At 32.3% G+C, this 6,000-nt stretch overlaps 1 long non-coding RNA gene across 2 annotated transcripts in view; it reads right to left on the reverse strand.

The window, feature by feature from the left end:
* Positions 1–6,000, reverse strand: part of LOC112904037 — a 107,805-nt gene that overhangs the window by 92,246 nt on the left and 9,559 nt on the right. For both annotated transcript variants that reach the window (XR_003230857.1, XR_003230858.1), the window contains exon 2: positions 5,191–5,235. This is a non-coding gene — a long non-coding RNA (uncharacterized LOC112904037). The remainder of the gene's footprint in view (positions 1–5,190; positions 5,236–6,000) is intronic.

Consider the following 6,000-nt stretch of genomic DNA (forward strand, 5'->3'; position numbering starts at 1 on the left):
GCGAGAAAGATGAGATCTAATTCTTGATTCCTGCCACAGGTGTATCAAAGTACAACCGGTTCTCTCTGTTGCAGAAGAATCGAATCAAAACGTCTTTTAATATACAGAAAGCTTCACGAACCATAAAAAGATGCAGCCTTCTACCCAGTCGGTTTAAACACCAACAAGTTACAAACGTCCGCGAGAAACAGAAATCCTCAACCTTAAACGATACCTGCTTGCCCCACATTTTAATAAGCTAAACCTTTTCTATAGTCTATAGTTATCTTACGAAATAAATTCAAAATAATAGTAATTTAATAAAACTGTAATAAGAAAACAGTCGAATCACTGCATTCTGTTCATTTTGCATTGGAAATAAAATTTAAGGAGTTAGACGAGCGTGTTATATGGGACGTCTTAACTACCTATAATTTCTTAAAAAATAACAAGAGACATTATTAAAATTTGTTAACATTCCGTAATTTGAGGGACAACATTTAATAAAGTTATTAATTACAAGTAAGTCATTTGAGAATTGTCCATCACTAAAAGTAGGTATTCCGGAACCCTAACCCTGGAAAACTTTGAGACTATCCGCTTAACTTGAGGTTTCTATGGATTTCAAAAAATCTGCCAGTCATTTCTGCGTAGGTACTCTTGTACCAGTAAATAGGAATAACCAAATTTAGCATGATTATCATGGTGAATGTAGCAACGTCCAACGTAAGCTTAATTTCAGGTAGATTTAGCGCAGATACTTTTCAATAAAGTTTCAATGAGACATTCATTCGTGAGAATTCCTAAAAATTTGAAACTGCATCTGTATATAGCATACGACATCATCATCATAAGGTCGTCAACCCTAAGACTGGTTGGATACGCACATTTACTCTTTCCTATCCTGAGATAATCTTCGCATTTCCTTAAAACTAGAACATTCCACATCCTTAACTATTTGCGAACAGTAATCTAACGTAGGTCTACCTCTACTCCTCCTAACTCCCGTTTCTGCCTCTAATATGTCTCTGACTAGACCTTTACGTCTCAGAAAGTGTCCTACCAACTATCTCGCCTATTTTTTGTTGACTTCCATAGAGTCCTCTGTTCTGCTATTCTTTCTAATACGTCATTATTTCTAACATTATCTGTCCACGGTATCCTCATCATTTGCCTATAACACCACATTTCGAACGCTTCTAGCCATATCGATAAACAAAAATAAAATGAGTAAGGTAAATGAGTGGCAATCTATAGATAGATCAAATTAAATGGAGTTTCTACATGTCAATAAACCGGAAACAAAAAATTAAGCAAAAAGGCTACACAGAGCGATTTAAACATTAATATTTCAATTGAAGCTGCCATACCTATACGTAAATATTTTTATCACATTTTTAATGACAGAAAGTTACTTACAAACAATCTTCTTCAAAAATACCGATATGTTAATTATTTTGAGAAAATGTACAGTAGGCAAATATGTAAAACGATTCATTGTTTTAGTTACATTTTAATGTAACTACAGTAGAACTCTAAATATCCGAATTTCGGCTATCCGAATCGCCAAAAAAGCTATGTAAAACAGAAAATCAAGCAAAATAATCCTGTCTACGTTATATATGTAAAAGTGTAGTCTAATTGAAAATGCTTGATAAGGTGCTAAGTAACGTTGTTAATTTCTGAACCGTCTAGTCTATGACTTTGAGTCAAGACGAAAAGACAGATACGATTTTTATCCTTGGGGAATGCAAGCGAAATCCTCCAATGGCATCTTGAGTGTACGCTCAATGATATCCAAACAGATGTAATATTCGAGTACATATGCTTTCCGCAGAGTGCTACAGTGGTTTGTTACTAGCGGAACAGTGAAATTTGCACCTATTAAGTACCCTAAGATTGTCTGTACGGAAGGAAATAAACATCTGTATCTGTCTTTTTAAGTTCACCCGAAGCCATAGTCAGGTAGTACGCGTAAAAGGAAAGGTTACTCAGCACCTTCTTAAGCACACGGAACTGACGTTCGTAGGAAACAAATGTTGATAAAAGTGAATCGCCGACCAAGGCATTCTTGATATTCTGATATAAATTGGTATCATAAAAAAGTTTAATTTTTTCAAAAAGTGTTAGTCGTAGATAGTAACAACCTTTAATTGGACGAAAGGAAATAAAATTTTACACATGATGAGCTGACAANGTAGATAATAAAAACCTTATATTGGACGAAAGGAAATAAAATTTTACCCACGATGAGCTGACAAAAAATATGACATTCCTAAAAAAAACTTATGCCACTTCGAAAAAATTTATTTTAGAAGTGGTAGATTTCAATGAATTTGAAAAGATTCTGTTTCCGTTAATAGTGAAAATAGTAGGCTATTTCTTCCACAAGCTTTGTATGAAAATAACATACTTCTGTGAGCTTTCGTTTCGGAGATATTTAAAGAGCACTGAACAGCCTATTTATTGATTTAGTGCGAATTTTATGGAAATTGATGCATTTTAGACATAATATATGGTTAACAAAGTGGTATTCAAATTTAACGGGGAATTCAAAATTGCAATAATAAATGATGCATCCCATTCGAAAAAATTAAGTTAGGTTGCCTCCAGGAAAAATGGGACACTGTATAATCGAAAATAATTTTAAGATATGACGATACATCATACATACTACTTTTATAAGAAATTTTTTTTAATACCTTCAAGTGTAAAGCAGTTATTGAAGAAACCCGCTTGCTTGGGGCACCCTGTATGTACCTTTTTTTGGGGAAAAATCCAATTATCAGACTACTGTATTGCTAAAATACATTAACGACATCGCTAAAATTCGTTTAGTGACACATGCATTTTCTATAATTTATGAAATACTTTCGGCAAGTAAATGACTTTCCGGATTTTCGATCGTAGTCTTCAATGGCGAATCGGAATCAAGCCGTTTCAACAAATGCAACTCGTATATAAAACCTTTGATATTGTTAGTTACTAATAGTGGTTAATATGCAATATTAATTCGAAATCATTTTTTGATTTTTTATCCACTACCAATTTCCTCAGATTAATGAGGAAAATATTTTTGTTCCTGTTATCACACTCCCGCCGGGAAACGAACCTGGGACCTTTGACTTTACACACCAATGCTCAATTTTCTCATTAATCTGAGGAATTTGTAGTGGCTGAAAAAATCGAAAAACGATTTCAAATTAAAATGTAATTCGACTACATTCTCCTTGCACTGATCATTAAGATAAAATTAGTATGAATCTGTACAGAGTCGGACACACTGTGTAATGTACACTTTACACTTATAAATACGTATAGTGTGTAGATATCATCCTGCATTCGACAAACAAGTGTAGAGGTACGGTCGAAAAGATCTTGTCAAACGACCTCTTATACGTTCACATTTATCGTTGGAATAAATAAAATAAATGTCGTCGAGGAGCTCGTGTACCGGGAAAAACATACTCAACTTTATGTCACTAGCGAGTGCTGTTCGTCGACGTCCCCAAGGGCCCCTATCCCGACTCACCGACACCGAATCAAAGTAAAACATAATGCTCTACATAATTTACATTTACATCGATTTACGGAAAGAAGACATCCGCACGGCGACGACCGACGCTCGGAGTCGACGTCGCATCAACATGTCGCCGTTGTCGACGCGACGTCGTCCGACGACCATAAACTTACCATATAAAAGTATTGAATAATGTAGTCAGAAAGAACAGTAAAAAGTACATACATAATTGCACAAAAGTGAGTCTTGGAGTGTCTATAGCCGCTCACAATTATTGAAATTATTAACAAATATCTGAATATAGAATCCTATCTGCATAAACGCTTAACAAATTGGCGTTGAAGCGGCTGAATATTTTGATTCATTTAAATAGTTTCAGTTGACCGAAAACACGTAATTTTAGGGAAAAACTAATTAGGAAATGTCTAATAATGCATGCGATACAAACGCCAAAAGTAAGAACATTGTAAAAATAATATAAGGGTTTTTATGAAATACCTAATCGTTTTGCAAGGGTTTGAGCTAAAATTTAGGTTAGCTTATGTATGAATTATTGAGCCTATTATAATAAATGAAAATTGTTTTACTTAGACCGACATTTCGCTTCATGTTTTTAAAACTTCTTCAAGATGAATTGTACAGTTCAAATATACAGTAGGTATTGCAGAAAGTATAGGTAACACAAAGATCCATGTTCAAATAATTATTGTGAAATCATTTATGTCACCACGTGGGTTTTAATTTACTAATTTATTAGTAAATTGATTTTTGTACTTTCTATACTTTATACAACTCAGATAATTCTTTATTTGACCTGTATAATCTACCCTGAAGAAGCTTCAACACCATAAATAAGACATTGGCCTAATTATACATACATTAAATAAAACATTTGTCACATTTTAAATTGCTTGAACATTCTTTCTGATAAATATAAGGGCAAAAATACGAAGGCCTTTAATTGTAGTGAATACACCATAAGTATATAATTATATCTTTGTGTATACCAATATGTAAAGAGGCATAATTTGTTTAAATACGAATAATGAAAGCACTCTTTTTTTAAATAGCTGGTTTTATGATTTAATAGGCGTTTTTTAAAGTTTCTGCCGGTTTGTCCAATTTAAACTACAACGCATATAATCAAAGTTTGTTAAATATGAAAAAAAATTATTAGATATAGGCCCTACATAAGTAATACTATTATATTATAAGCATGGATGTTTATCATATAAAGGTCGAAACAACTCAACACATACCAAATTTGTTTGTTTCCTTGTTTATATGTAGGGGTCAATCTCTCCAACTCTACTAAACCAATTCTAAAAATTTGTCGATTATCAAAAAGCTACACTAACATCCCTGAATAACATACGCTATATTTTATTTTGATAAAAGTATGTTTTAGAACGAAATCTTAATATTTGTTAAACGCGGCTTGGTTCAGATATCAATGGGTTGGCGAAACAGGCATTTATGTAATATAAAAATGACCCCAATACCTATAAATTAAATTAGATAAACAATATTACTCTTAAAAGCGTCTTTCACTTCAGTAAATATAAATTGTCTATATCCGATGAAAATCAACCGTAAAAATATATTAATAATAATACTAACATGAATTTCTATATGGTATGTTGTACGCACTTTTAGAATAAGTTAAATATTTATGAGTCTTTTGAACTTACCAAAATAACAACATGGTATTGTCGTCTGCTAAATGTAATGGGTATCTGAAAATAAAGAAAGCAGTTTTATAATTCATCATTTATAGAAAAGATAACTATTTATGTTATGTATTCTACGCTCAATACGCGAATAAATAAAGTTGCAAGAATCAAACAAATATTTCACATCTAACTTAAGTCTAAATTACTTAAACACGTACTCCAATTATTAATAACAGTTTACAGTAGTTTGTATATTTCTGAAATTCCATTCGGAGCTCTTATTATAAACATTCATTGCAGGGCAGTGTACGTGCAACTTTAAACATTTCCTAAATACTCAGGTAAAGATCCTTAACGTCACCGACCATTTACAATGAACCCTTAAAAACTTTTAAAATACCAGAAGGTTGTAGCGTAAGGGTAAATTGGATGGCAATAATTCTTTCGTTTTTTACACAGAAAAGAGGATGCAATAGACCTTGCAATTGAACAAAACATTTTACAGCCGACAATAAAAGTTAACCTTGTATTTATTTTTCTGTTCTCTGACTGCTCAAAGGATACAAAACGGTAATAAAAATCGATGTATATTTTTAAAGAAATGTTTAAAAAAGTTTTAAACTCAATCAATTTTAGTGCAGGTGAGGTAAAGGTAATGCGAAACTTTCCATGGTTGGTCAACCTTGTAATTAGGGTTGCCACCTTTTTTTTTATATAAATAAAGAACGTTGGTTAGAAAAGGTATAAAAAAAGTATGTTGTGTCAAAATAAAGTACAATTTATTTTATTCTATTATTTTGCTTAAAAACATATTTTTCATTACTTTTA

The sequence above is a fragment of the Agrilus planipennis genome, unplaced genomic scaffold (assembly GCF_000699045.2).
Source record: "Agrilus planipennis isolate EAB-ADULT unplaced genomic scaffold, Apla_2.0 scaffold33, whole genome shotgun sequence".
Classification (NCBI taxonomy): domain Eukaryota; kingdom Metazoa; phylum Arthropoda; class Insecta; order Coleoptera; family Buprestidae; genus Agrilus; species Agrilus planipennis.